At 40.3% G+C, this 15569-nt stretch overlaps 1 protein-coding gene and 1 pseudogene across 11 annotated transcripts in view; both read right to left on the bottom strand.

Moving 5' to 3' along the window:
- Positions 1 to 15569, bottom strand: part of AFG1L (AFG1 like ATPase) — a 223193-nt gene that overhangs the window by 199504 nt on the left and 8120 nt on the right. The gene's annotated exons all lie outside the window — the stretch shown is intronic.
- LOC110260468 (large ribosomal subunit protein eL42-like) lies at positions 2796 to 3291 on the bottom strand (annotated as a pseudogene).

Here is a 15569-nt window from a genome sequence, read left to right as displayed (position 1 = left end):
ATTCCTAGGCTGGAAGCTCCATAGGCCACGGGGCAGCCAAATAAAAACAAAAAAAAAAATTTAGAACAAGGCAAGAATGGCCCCTCTCCTCACGCCTGTCAACATAGTACTAGTTAATGCCATGAGATAAGCAAAGAAAATAAAAGGTATACAGATTGCGAAGGAGGAAATAAAACTGTCTATGTTTGCAATGACATGATCATCTATATAGAAAACCAAAAGAATTAACAAAATAACTCCTGGGACTAATAAGGAATTATAGTAAGGTTGCAGGATACAAGGTTAATATACAGTGTTTTATTGCCAAAAGAATAGACAAATATATTAATGGAGCATAATGGAGAGTCCAGAAACAGATCACATAAATATGGCCAACTGGTGTTTGACAAAGGAGCAAAGGAAATACAATGGAGCAAAGACAGTCTTTTTAACAAATGGTGCTGGAAAAACTGGACATATACATGCAAAAAAAAAAAAAGAGTCTGAACACAGACCTTATATCCTTCACAAAAATGAATTCAAAATGGGTCACAGATCCAAGTGTAAAACACAAAACTATAAAACTCCTAGAAGATAACACAGGAGAAACACAAAAGATACAGGAGAAACCTAGATGACCTTAGGTATGGTGATGACTTTAGATACACTAAAGGCACAATCCACGAAAGAAATCATTGATAAGACAGACTTCATTAAAATTTAAAAATTGTTTTGCAAAAGACAATGTCATGATCTAATTAGAAGAAAAGCCACAGACTAGGATAAAATACAGGACAGTTATCCAAAATATACAAGGAACTCTTAAAATTCACAAAAGGAGTTCCTGTCGTGGCTCAGTGGTTAACAAATCTGACTAGGAACCATGAGGTTTCAGGTTCGATCCCTGGCCTTGCTCAGTGGGTTAAGGATCCGGTGTTGCCATGAGCTGTGGTGTAGGTTGCAGATGCTGCTCAGATGGCTCAGATCCCGCCTTGCTGTGGCTGTGGTGTAGGCCAGCAGCTACCGCTCTGATTCGACCCCTAGCCTGGGAACCTCCATATGCCACGGAAGCGGCCCTAGAAATGGCAAAAAGACAAAAAAAAAAAAATTCACAAGAAAACAATCTGATTAAAAACGAGCCAAAGAGTTTAACAAACCGGTCACCAAAGAAGATATACAGATGACAAAGAACAATAGGAAAAGATCTCCACATCAAAAGACCTATTCATCAGGAAAATGCAAATTACAAAAATAATGTAATGCCACTACACACTTATTAAATGGCCAAAATCCAGAACACTGACAAATGCTGGCCAGGAATGTGGAGCAATAGAACCTCTTATTCCTGCTGAGAATGCAAAATGGTATAGCCACTTTGGAAGATAGTTTAGCCGTTTCTTACAGAACTGAACATGCACTTACCACAGGATCCAACAATTATGCTCCTTGATATGTACCCAAAGGAGCTGAAAACTTATGTTCACACAAAACCCTGCACACAGCAATATTTATAGCAGCTTTATTCATAATTGCCAAAACTTGGAAGCAACCAAGATGTCCTTCAGTGGATGAATGGGTAACAGGTATATCCAAAGAACACTAAAAAGAAATGAGTCTATCAAGCCATGAAAACACAGGGAAAAAACTTAAACACACATAACTAAGTGAAAGAGCCAATTTGAAAAAACTACATACTATAAGGTCCTATATTCTAAATATATGACATTCTAGAAAAGGCAAAACTATGGGGACAGTAAAAAGATCAGTAGTAGACAAAGGGAGGAGGTGGATAGGAAGAAGGGATGAACAGGCAGAGCACAGAGAATTTTTAGGGTAGTGAAAATATTCTGTATGATACTATAATGATGGACACATCATTATACACTTGTTCACACTTGTAGAATGCACTATACCAAGAGTGAACCCAACTGTGAACTTTGGACTTGGAATGATGATGTCATGTCAGCGCAGGTTCATCAGCTGTCACAAATGGTACCACTCTGCTATAGGCTATTGATAATTGGGGAGTATTGATTATAGGGGACCAGTAGGGTGGGGGGTAATATGGGAAATCTCTGTATCTTCCTCCTAGTTTTGCTGTGAACCTAAAGCTGCTCTAAATAATAATAAAGTCTTTTTAAAAAGAGAGGAGTTCCCATCATGGCTCAGCAGAAATGAATCTGACTGGTATCCATGAGGATGCAGGTGAGATCCCTAGCCTAGCTCAGGTGAGCTAAGGATCCAGTGTTGCCATGAGCTGTGGTGTAGGCTGCAGATGCGGCTCAGATCTGGCATTGCTATGGCTCTGGTGTAGGCTGGCGGCTACAGCTCCAATTTGACCCCTAGCTTGGGAACGTCCACATGCAGCAGATGCAGGGGGAAAAAAAAAAGAGAAAGAGAAAGAGAATCAGCCAGTCAAGATACTCAAGGCTGAGAGACTGGCCAGCTTAGGCCTGGATAGCAGCTGTATAAATTGAAACACAAAAGACTTCTCAAAAGCTGCACTAAATTAAATCTGTTACTACATCAGTGTACACAAATTATGTGATGCACTGCCATATTATTTTGATTTGTATTAATTTGTCGTATTGTACTCCAAATGGACAGTGGGAAAATGCCATTCTGAAGATCCACACACTAATCTACAAACATAAATGGAAGATTTTAGAGACACAAAAAGTCTGCGCTGTTCCAATACCTCAATTTTGTACCTTATTTCACTACTTTCTCCTAAACTAAGTTTTAGGAAGATCCCACTATACTCCATTGCCCACTTGCTATAAAACTTAGTCAATATCATGATGCCCTAGCATCTGACTAATATAACTTTCCAGACAGTATTATAACAAGTACCTCTATTTTTTTTCCCCCAGGAAAAGAGTTTCCCCAGGCTTTGAGCAATTTGTGATTACTTCAGCCCTTCCATCCTTTTTTTGAAGTGAGCATAACCTCAAGATTTTATTACGTTCATAATAAAACAAAAGACTGAGCTTAGAACTGGATCACTTAGTCCTTTCTCTTCTTTATCGTTTACCACTTTAGAATGCTTGCATGTCCTAACAGTCAGCATTCCCTAAATCTGTAGCACTTTCTAGGCTCCATGCATTCATGCCTCAGCACAATCTCCTTTGTAGTTTTAGCCTTTTTTCAGAAAACCGGCCTAGTCTGCCCACCACAGCCTCTCTGCTTCTTGTCATGAGGCCGCTTTCCCTGGGCATACAGAGGATCTTTGCCCTTCTTATCCTCTACCACTTTGTGGGTTTAATGCTTGGCACACTTCTTATACGAAATCTGGTGAGTTTTAAGAACACACACCACATTTGTTTGTGGGGGGTATTATCAGCAGGGAAAGAATTGATTTCCCCCAATATTGAAGTTTTCATCTTGAGACAGAGGTTTAGAGCAAAAAAAATTCTTCTGAAGTTCTGCAGTCTTGCAGTCTACACTAGTATGTTCCACTTAAATAATCTCATTATCACACTGATAAATAATACAATAAACCACAATTATACTCTTCTCAGTGGTACTTGGTAAACTATAACACAGAAAAAAGAGGCAATTCAACAGCACAATTATAAAAGAAATTAGAAAAAGGCAAATTGTCACTAATAGCCCTAATAAAAATTCACATGGGTTTTGTTGTTTGGTTTTTCTTCTTTTTTCTTTTAGTGCCACACCGCTGCATATGGAAGCTCCCAAGGCTAGGGGTCAAACTGGAGATGAAAACTGCTGGCCTATGCCAGAGCCACAGCCACAGCCACAGCCACAGCAGATCTGAGCTGGGTCTGCAACGTACACCACAGCTCACATTGAGCAAAGCCAGGGATCAAACCCACGTCCTCATGGATACTAGTTGGGTCTGTTACCACTGAGCCATGACAGGAAATCCCACATGGGTTTTTTTTAAACAAGGTGTTGACTTAGGATCCATGACAGGCTGGTGGACACTAGGGGTGGTCTGAAAGCCCTCTGAAATTAAAAGTGTGTGTGTGTGTGTGTGTGTGTGTGTGTGTGTGTGTGTGTGTGTGCGCGCGCACGCACGCACGCATTTTTTCTGAGGTAATCTCTAAATATACTATAGACTCCAGATTTTCAAACAAGTTTGTGCACAAAAACTGGTTAAGGGAGTTCCCGTCGTGGCGCAGTGGTTAACGAATCCGACTAGGAACCATGAGGTTGCGGGTTCGGTCCCTGCCCTTGCTCGGTGGGTTAACGATCCGGCGTTGCCGTGGGCTGTGGTGTAGGTTGCAGACGCGGCTCGGATCCCATGTTGCTGTGGCTCTGGCGTAGGCCGGTGGCTACAGCTCCGATTCGGCCCCTAGCCTGGGAACCTCCATATGCCGCGGGAGCGGCCCAAGAAATAGCAACAACAACAACAAAAGACAAAAGACAAAAAGACAAAAAAAAAAAAAAAAAAAAAAAAACTGGTTAAGAACCACTGTTTTAAAGAGAATTGCCAAAACCTAGAGTTTTAGAAGGAATTCCTATTAATAGCAGCTCACATGTACTGAACACCTGTGTGCCAAGAACTAAGTAACTTACTTATTTGTATTACTCCTCACAATAATGCTAGTATACAAATAACTAAAAAAAAAAAATCCATGGATAAACCTGTTCATTGATTCATTCACTCAGGTTTCTTGAGAACCAACTATAGCTCAGGCACTACTCTTGACACTGGTAAAAACAAACAAACAAACAAAAAACATTGAAAACAAATTCCTTTCCTTGTGGGGCCTTCCCTCCACAGGGGAAGATAGACAAAAAATTAAAGAAGCAAGAGAGGATCAGGTAATGATCAGTACACTAGTGAAAATAAAAGTGATATCCTAAGACCTGTGATCAACAGGATGGGCATCCCCAGGGACCTCAACAGATAGAATCTCAGGTTCCACCCAAGGGATCTAAATCAAAACTTGCATTTTGAGGGTGTTCCCACTGTGGCTCAGCAGGTTAAGAACCTGACACTGTCTCTGTGAGGATGTGGGTTTGATCCCTGGCCTCGCTCAGTGGGTTAAGGATCCAGTGTTGCCACCAGTTGTGGCATAGGTCACAGATGTGGCTCGGATCTGGTGTTCTATGGCTGCGGTGTAGGTCACAGACTCAGCTTGGATCTGGCATTGCTGTGGCCGTGGTGCAGGTTGGCAACTGCAGCTCTGATTCTACCCGTGGCTTGGGAACTTTCATACACCTCAGGTGCAGCCATAAAAAGAGGAAAAAAAACTTGCATTTTTAACAAAATACACAGGTGTATCATATGCACAAAAAGACTGAGAAGCACTATGCTACAGGACTGAGGACTCCTATAGATTACAAGGAAATGCCTTCCTGTGGAAGTGACATAAGTTGACACCTGAATGCCTAAAAGAGTCAGACCTGAGGAATATCTGAGAAAACTTCCCAGGCAGAGAGAAAAGTCCCGGCAAAAGCCCTAAAGTGAAAATGGGAATAAGCTTCACATTTTCAAAGAAGAAAAATAAAGTTTATGTGGTTGATTTAAATGAACAATGTGGAGAGTTTTACAAGATGAAGTTGCAAAGGAAAGGAAAGACCAGACCATTCAGGGTCTTCTAAGCCATGGTAAATAATGTAGATTTGATGAGTAGGATTAAGAACAAGCAGAAGGTTTTGATCAGGGGTGTGACGCAATTTTTTTTTTTTTTTTGGTCTTTTTTTGTCATTTCTTGGGCCTCTCTGCGGCATGTGGAGTTTCCCAGGCTAGGGGTCGAATTGGAGCTGTAGCCGCCGGCCTAAGCCAGGGCCAGAGCAACAAGGGATTGGAGCCGAGTCTGCACCCTACACCACAGCTCATGGCAACGCTGGATCCTTAAACCACTGAGCAAGGCCAGGGATCAAACCTGCAACCTCATGGTTCCTAGTCGGATTCGTTAACCAATAAGCCACGATGGGAACTCCGAGGGGTGTGACACAATTTTTAAAAAGATCACTCTGTAGAAAATAATAGAAGAGCAAAAGGAAGCAGAAATAGGTAAATTGTATGATACACAACAAATCTACTATTATTTATAGATATTACATATTTTTTTTTTTAGTGGAAGCAGAGAGACCAGTTAAGAAACTCTAACAACACTCCAAAAATGTTTTTGCTTTGGATCAGAGAGTTGGCACTGCAAGTTAAGTAAACTGACCAAGAAAATATAGCTAATAACAACAGTAGCAACAATTGCTAACCTTGACTAAGTACTCCCAAAGTGCCAGGTATTTTTCTAAGTACTTTACATACCTTAACTCATTTAATCTTCACAACCACCCTCTGATGTAGGTACTAACATTACTTTCAAGGTGAAAAAACTAAGATAGAAAGGGCCTAAGTAAGTAACTGTCCATGTTCCCATAGCTAGGTAGTGGCAGAGCCAGCATTTGTACCCAAAGTCCAGCAGGGAGGCAGGATGTTACAGTGAAAGAAGTATGGGCTCTGGAGTCATTACTCTCTGGATTAATCTCCTGACTCAACCATTTCTGACTCTGGACCATGGCAGATGGGTACATGATCACCATCCTAGCTAATGAGGCCTAAGAGAAAGTCAGTTTCCACCAAAGTTTCCCCTGATCCTCTTCAAAAAGAGACCAAGACAGAAACTCATTCCTTCCTGCCTTTGTGCCTTTACCGTTGAAATCAAGATATCTGGACTGCGACAAGCATCTTAAGAACATGAGAGAAAATGCTGTTGACACATGGAAGACAACAATAATCTTGACATATGTTGTGATGGTTAATTTTGACTGGTCTGTGGAGTGACTATACATTTGGTCAAACAGTATTCTGCATGTGTCTGTGGGGGTATTTCTGGATGAGATTAACATCTGAAACTTACTTAGACTAAGTAAAACACATTGCTGCCCTTATGTGGGTGGGCCTCGTCCAATCAGTTGAGGGGCTAGAAAGAACAAAAGGTTGACCTTCCTGTGAGTAAGAGGGAACTCCTCCTGCCTGATTGCCTTTAGGCTGGAACCCTAGTTTTCTCCTGCCTTTGGACTCAAACTGAAACATAAGTTCTTCCTGGGTCTTAAGCATGCCAATCTTTGGCTTAGAACTATATTGTTGGCTCTCCTGGTCCTCGGACCTTTGGACTCACACTGGAACTACATCACCTCGGATCTTTGGCTTAGAACTACACTATCAGCTCTCCTGGTCCTCGGACCTTTGGACTGGAGCTACACCACCAACTCTCCTGGGTCTCTGGGTCTACAGCTTGCTGACTGCAGATCTTGGAACTCATCATCCTCCATAATTACATGTGCCTACACCTTATAATAAATATCTTTCTAAATATACATACATCCTATCAGCTCTGTTTCTTTCGAGAAACCTAAGACACATGTCACAAAGCTTAATTGTATTGATACTGTCTCCATAGAACTGGGGTGATAAGAGCAAATGAGATGTGTAGGCTCTGTATTTTTTGGTCTTTAAATTGGAATAGAATTTCAAATTCTACACAAAGGCAAATAGTTAAGAAAATCTGAGAGATATTCTTTAGAAACTGAAGTAAAATGGTGGACAAGACTGTTTCAACAGAAAGTAAGCATTTTCCTTTTAGAAATGCTATCCTAAAGGTTCGCTTCATCCTTAAAAAGTTTTGTCTTAATACTTGAAGTTAAAAATTTGTTGAGAACCCATCTCCAACTTCATACTCAAAATCGATAAAGATGTGGTTAAATATGCAGAAAATTTACATACAATTTGTCAGTAAAGTGGAATTCAGCTCAAAAACACTCTGAAAAAATTTCTCAGCTCAAAAATATCCTATGATTAAAGGAAAGAATTGAAAATACGTAAAATAAAACATGACCTTACAAATTTAAAGAGTTGCCAAGGTACAGAAAACTATCTTTTTGCATCATTCCTTTCTAGACAGTTGTATGTCCAGAAATATTCAATACAATTTGTGATGAATCTGACTACTTCAAGGCATTATGTGTGTTTACCTCAGTAGAATTAAGAACATTATACAAAATCAACTGATCACAAGGGGTATTTATGTAACCCAGAAAATCTATAAGCTTTATATTCACTTTAACAACTGAAGGTTTTCTTTGCAAAATTTGGATTCATTTGAAAATTTATGAGTGACAGAATTCTGAAAGGTTAAAAAAAAAAGAGAAGGAAAACACTAATAAATGACTATTACATACCCAGGACAAAGTATATTCTCCAAAAAAATCTAAGGTAGATATTGTTACTTCTTACAAATGAGGAAACTAAAATACCTTAAAAAGGTCAGAAAATCTAAGCGAATGGGCAAGACAGGATCTGAAGCAAAGTGACCCCAAACCACCAGGATCTGGTCCTCATTAAAACCACCATAACACCATCCATAAGTGAAGGCTGTGCTCCTCTTTATTGCAGCCAGGCAGCAGAAATTCAAAACACAAACCTCACTCAGGCCCTCTAATTTAAAGTACTCAGGCCTCTTGAAGCAACCAGCAATCCACACTGGGGTCTCCATCCTCCTCAGGCCCAGTTAGAGCTCTGCCCTACCTGAGGGGTCAACCTGCCTCTGCTGATAAACACACTCTTCTAAAACCTACCAACAGCAGCAGCTTTCTTTTTTCTTTTCTTTTCTGTGTGTGTGTGTGTGTGTGTGTGTGTGTGTGTGTGTGTGTCTTTTTAGGACTGCACCTGCGGCATATGGAAGTTCCCAGGCTAGGGGTCGAATCAGAGCTGCAGCTGCTGGCCTACACCACAGCCACAGCAATACAAGATCCTAGACAAGTCTGTGACCTACACCACAGCTCATGGCAACAGTGGATCCCCGACCCACTGAGCAAGGCCAGGGATTGAACCCATATCCTCATGGATACCAGTCAGATTCGTTACCACTGAGCCACAATGGGAACTTCAGCAGCAGCTTTCTTACTAAAAGCCTAAAGTTGAAGTGTTAGAGGAAAGAAATTCCATTCCATATAAATCTAAAAGGCCTTACATTTCCCATGACTTTTAAGACTTTTGGCTAACTATATTTATGGATACTTTCATGAGCTTTGAGAAAAAAATATTAATATATTTGGTATTAAATGAAGACATAATGACCTAGCCCTCAAATACAAAGACAACACAAAGTTAGAAGACAAATCAATGCGGGATCCCGGTCAGGATTAGAGATGATATAGATGTCCTAAAAAATGGGATACCAAGTACCATCAGGCACAATTAGATTCAAAAACCTAATTAGGAGTTCCCATCGTGGTGCAGTGGTTAACGAATCCGACTAGGAACCATGAGGTTGCAGGTTCGGTCCCTGCCCTTGCTCAGTGGGTTAAGGATCTGGCGTTGCCGTGAGCTGTGGTGTAGGTTGCAGACGCGGCTCAGATCCCGCGTTGCTGTGGCTCTGTAGCCGTTGCAGCGGCTACAGCTCTGATTCGACCCCTAGCCTGGGAACCTCCATATGCCACAGGAGCGGCCCAAAGAAATAGCAAAAAGACCAAAAAAAAAAAAAAAAAAAAAAACCTAATTATATTTAAAAGAATTGATTGAAAACCTATTAAGTGGAAAGCCTATGCAACAACTAATTTAGCAAATAATCATAACGCATCTCTAGAGTGCAAATCTCTGTACTAAAAACTTCAAAGACAACCAGCTAGACAGACAACTGTAACTACCCTCAAAATACCGACAAGGGACTGGGGGAGATACAAATGGGCTTATTAAAGTGTGGGGAAGAGGATGAAGCTAGGAGATCATACAGCCAAAGTTGGTGACCTAGGTTAGGAAGGTTAAGGAAAGGTACTCAAGGAAATGATGTTTCAATTGAGAGCAAAAGGACAAACCAGAGCTAGCTAGAGAAAGATGGAAGTGAAGGAGATGCATTAGGCTGGGAGAGGGCTTGAAATATGAGAGGATGGCACACTAAAGAAAATAAAACAAGGTCAGTATGGCTGAGATATAAAGCGGAAAGCAGAGCGGGCATGAGTTGGGCTACTTGAGAAACATAAAGGAGCCAAGTGACAGACACAGGGCCGTACAATGATAAGCAATTTGAATTTAATCCCGAAGGTACCAGGAAGCCACTTAAGAGTTTTAAAGAACTCAGTGGCTTAATTATACCCCCTCTTAAGCAAAGAAGGATAATGAAAAATATTTTAACAGCTTTATCTTTCTGACATATTACCAAGGACCAGCTGGAAATACAATAGACAAAAAAGGATCTTACTTATAATTAAAAGTCAAGAATAGGAGTTCCCGTTGTGGCTCAGTGGTTAACGAATCTGACTAAGAACCATGAGGTTGCGGGTTGGATCCCTGGCCTTGCTCGGTGGGTTAAGGATCCGACATTGCCGTGAGCTGTGGTGTAGGTTACAGACGCAGCTCGGATCCCAAGTTGCTATGGCTCTGGCATAGGCCAATGGCTACAGCTCCGAGCTCCAATTCAACCCCTAGCCTGGGAACCTCCATAGGCCACAGAAGTGGCCCAAGAAATGGCAAAAAGACAAAAAAAAAAGTCAAGAATAAAGAAGAGAGTCACATTGACAATCAATTTGAAAGATCTATGTGAAGAAAACAAAATCTCTCCCAAAAGCATAAGTGAAAACTTGGAAAACTGGACACAGTGTTGTTGGAAAGAAAGACACAACATTATAACATTGTCAGTTCTTTACAAATTTACAGATTAAACACAATTCCACCAAAATCCTAATCTAAAATCCTTAGAAAATCATAAACAAGCAAACTAATGAGGGTGATCTTGCCAACCAGATGAGAAAATAAATATGAAACATTATAATAAAAAATCAATGAATAGAATTAGATATTCAAAAAGGAAGTCTTTATGGAACAATTAAATATATAGTAAAAGAGGGAGTACCACCATTCTTTTCTATTATCACCCAACTTATAATGATATATTTGTTATTTATTTTATGTCTGTCCCTCTCAACTAGATTGTAAGCTACAGAGAAGAAGGTACCATGCCTGTTTCATTCACTGTATACCTAGCAGCTACAATGTCTGGTATATGATAGACACACAATAATTATTTGTTGAATAAAGGAATTAAGCAATAAGAGCCAAGAGATATTCAACAAGTGCCATCAGGACAAGTGGATGATGATAGAAAAAATTACCTTAGATCATCCCCTCATACTACGTAAGAAAATAATTTATAGATAGCTTTAAAATACAAATATATAAAACATTTCAAACAAAATATATATATATATATACATGACTATTTATCTAGTCAAGAGCTCTACAAACTAGGGTTTGTAGGACAAATTGGCCATGCCCTTTAATTTATTGTCTCTGGGTGTTTTCACACTACAGTACCAGAGCTGAGTACAGCTGTCCCTCAGTATCTGCAGGGGGCTGATTCCAGGAGCCCTTGCATATACCAAAGTCTGCAAAGCCCCTCTTATAAAATGGCACAATGCAATGAACACAGTTGGCTCTCCATATCTATGGATGCCAGACTCACAAATATGGAGGGCCAACCATAGTTACCAACAGAGACCATAGGCAGGCAAGGACAAAAATACTATCTGACCCTTTACAGAAAAAATCGGCCAATCCCTGATCTACTCTCTTAACAGCTGTGGAACTTCTTTTTTTTTTTCTTTTTTTTTTCCTTTTTTGGCTTCCCCATAGCATATGGAGTTTCCAGGCCAGGGGTCAGATCTGAGCCACAGCCTCAACCTAAGCTGCAGCTACAGAAACACTGGATCCTTACCCACTGTGCCCACCCACTGTGCCCACCACTGATCCTGTTGCACCACAGGCAGAATTCCAACAGTTGTGGACTTTCTAAACTAAATCATGCCAGGACATCACAATCATTTGTGAAACTCAGACTTAATAAATAACAATTAAATCCCAGGAGGAATGGTTCAAAAACATAAATGAAAGAATTAAAACCACAAAATGTTTAGAAGAAAACATATTTGTAAATCTTGATGACCTTAGATTAGGCAATGATTTCTTAGATAAGAGACCAAAAGCAAAATCAACCAAAGAAAAAATAAATTGTACTTAATCAAAATTAAAGCTTTTGTGTATCAAAAATTTATATGGAACCATAAAAGACCCAGAATTGCCAAAGTAATCCTCAGCGGAAAAAAACAAAGCAGGAGTCATAACTCTCCCAGATTTCAGACAAAGTTACAAAGATACAGTAATCAAGACAGTGTGGTATGGGTACAAAAACAGACATTTGGATCAAAGGAACAGAATGGAGAGCTCAGAAATAAACCCAGACAACTACAGTCAATTAATCTTCAATAAAGGAGGCAAGAATATAAAATGGCAAAAAGACAGTCTCAGTGGTGCTGGGAAAATCAGACAGCTGCATGTAGATTAATAAAATTAGAACACACCCTCACACCATGCACAAAAATAAACTCAAAATGGCTTAAAGACTTAAACATAAGACAAGACACCATAAAACTCTGAGAAGAGAGCACTGGCAAAACATTCTCTGACCTCGACCATATAAATATTTTCTCAGGTCAGTCTCCCAAGGCAATAGAAATAAAAACAAAAATAAACAAATGGGACCTAATCAAACTTAGAAGTTTTGCACAACAAAGGAAACCATAAACAAAATGAAAAGACAACCTATGGAATAGAAGAAAATCTTTGCAAATGATGCAAATGACAAGGGCTTATCTCCAAAATAAACAAACAACTCACACAGTTCAAGAACAACAAAAAAAAAACAAACAACAACAACAAAAAATTTACCGTCTTAGGAGTTCCCATCATGGCTCAGTGGAAACAAATCTGACTAGCATCCATGAGGACTCAGGTTCAATTCCTGGCCTCACTCAACGGGTTAAGGATCCAGTGTTGCTGTGAGCTGTGGTGTAGGTTGAAGACGCAGGTGGGATCCTGAGTTGCTGGGGCTGTGGTATAGGGCAGCAGCTACACCTCGGATTCAACCCCTAGCCTGGGAACCTCCATATGCCTCGAATGAGGCCCTAAAAAGACAAAAAAAAAAAAAAAAAAAAAAAAAGAGGTCCCATTGTGGCACAGCAGGAACGAATCCAACTAGGAACCAAGAGGTTGCAGGTTCAACCGCTGGCCTCGCTCAATTGGGTTAAGGATCCGGCAGCTGCAGCTCTGATTAGACCCCCTAGCCTGGGAGAAAAAAAAAAAAGAAAGATACAGAACCCAGCAATACTACCTCTGGCTGTTTATCCAAAGGAAACAAAATCACTGTCTCAAAATATCTGCACCCTCTGGTTCACTGCAGCATTATTTGAATAGCCAAGACTTGAAAACAACCTAAGCATCCATCAACAAATGCTACAAATCAATAGCAACATAAAACAGGATGTAAAAAGCTAGTGACTTGGAGGGTGTAAAATGTAAAATTGGAGCCTCTGGTTACTACAAATGTTCTATTTCCTTTTTTTAGAGCCACACCTGGCATATGGAGGTTCCCAAGTTAGATCAGGAGGTTCCCAGGCTAGGGAGCTACAGCTGCCAGCCCACGCCACAGCCACAGAAACGCCAGGATCTGAGCCACACCTGCAACCCACACCACAGCTCATGGCAATGCCAGATCCTCAACCCACTGAACAAGGCCAGGTATTGAACCCGCAACCTCATGGTTGGTTACTGGTTGGATTCATTTCCACTGTGCCATAACGGGAACTCTTTTTTTTTTTTTTTTTTTTTTTTTTTTTTTGCCTTTTCTAGGGCCACTCCTGGGGCATATGGAGGAGGGATCGAACCTGCCACCTTGTGGTTCCTAGTCGGATTTATTAACCACTGCGCCACAATGGGAACTCCCTCTATTTCTTGATTTAGGCTATATTTACACAAATCTATCCTCTTCATGAAAATTCAGTAGGCTTTTCATTTGTGTACCTTTCGAAATCAATCTTGTACTTCAATAAGTATACTTAAAAATAAAAAAGTTAACAGTAATTATATTTTCCGTATTTTCTACTATGCAAATGTAGTATTTTTATAATTAAAAGTAATTTTTTTTTTTTTTGTCTTTTTTGCTATTTCTTGGGCCGCTCCTGCGGCATATGGAGGTTCCCAGGCTAGGGGGTCGAATCGGAGCTGTAGTCGCCGGCCTATGCCAGAGCCACAGCAACTCGGGATCCAAGCCACGTCTGCAACCTACACCACAGCTCATGGCAACGCCGGATGGTTAACCCACTGAGCAAGGGCAAGGACGGAACCCGCAACCTCATGGTTCCCAGTCGGATTCGTTAACCACTGCGCCATGACGGGAACTCCAAAAGTAATTTTTAATAGAAAAAAATAACTAATCAAATACAAACTGGTGAGACCCAACCTAAGAGCCCTAGGAATCTTTTTTTTTTTTTTTTTTTTTTTTTTTTTTTTTTTTTTTGTCTTTTTGCTATTTCTTTGGGCCACTCCCGCTGCATATGGAGGTTCCCAGGCTAGGGGTCGAATCGGAGCTGCAGTCCCCGGCCTATGCCACAGCCACAGCAACGCGGGATCCGAGCCGCGTCTGCAACCTACACCACAGCTCACGGCAACGCCAGATCCTTAACTCACTGAGCAAGGGCAGGGACCGAACCTGCAACCTCATGGTTCCTAGTCGGATTAGTTGACCACTGCGCCACCAAGACGGAAACTCCAGCCCTAGGAATCTTTAAGGTGAGACAGGAATATGACCTGAATTCAAGTTAATGCAAGGGAACACAGAAATGGTAACCTATGAGACTGCTCTGGCCAAACATGTCTGAAGGAATATATTGAGATATGGGGGCTGCATTTTCAGAGTGACATTCAGAAAGCAGACTGTAATCTCAAGAAGGGAAATAATTCAAAGATCTAGAAACTATTTTATAAGATTTGACTGATAAGACAAAAGACAGTTGACATTGAGGAGAGAGTAACTAATAGCCTAGCACTCCATATCTAGCACATAGATGGCACCAGGAAATATATGGGGAATGAATGGATGAATAAATAGTTGAATGGGAGAAATATGAGCCTCTAATGTTTTAAAGATTGTCAAATGGAATTGAGACAAGGAATCAACTCATAATATAACAAATGAATAAATGAATAAATAAATGAATCATATTATCAGTCCTGATATGTTTTAAGCACTGTCATAAGTGCAATGAGTACTAGAATTACATATGTTGTGCCTGGAGAAAGAGTCAAGATGAATGGAGATAAGTTACAGAAAAGCTCAAATTTCAGCCAACTTAAAAGAATTTTCTTGAAATTAGGGCTATCCAAAAATTCATAAAGATACCTCAAAAAGAAACAATTAAGACAGAAACTATAATTCTCATCTGACATATGACTACACAACCCAGAGGTCCTCTTCAGCTCTATTATTCTTATCCTATGAAACATTATCTTCATATCTTGCTGCACAGCAAATAATTCACAACAACTGGAGTTTCTCTGAAAACAATACCCATAAGCACTATCTTACTAAATGAAGATATTTTACCTTAGTGACTTACCTGCATACTATAAATCAAATTTCAACACCTTTCTCTGAAATAGCATGATGAAAGCAGTAGCTCATATTTTCAAGATGCTCAGAAGAGCCAGAGAAAAAGTAGTTCAGCACAGGATAGCAAAAATCATCTCTGGTTATCTACAGAGGCTCGCTGCCCAATCTTGGAAA

Source organism: Sus scrofa, chromosome 1 (genome assembly GCF_054392235.1).
Source record: "Sus scrofa isolate SSC_HxYL_T2T_F1_AM1 chromosome 1, Sscrofa_HxYL_maternal_Yorkshire_Landrace_v2.0, whole genome shotgun sequence".
Taxonomy (NCBI): domain Eukaryota; kingdom Metazoa; phylum Chordata; class Mammalia; order Artiodactyla; family Suidae; genus Sus; species Sus scrofa.
This window is presented reverse-complemented; position numbering and strand designations above follow the sequence as displayed.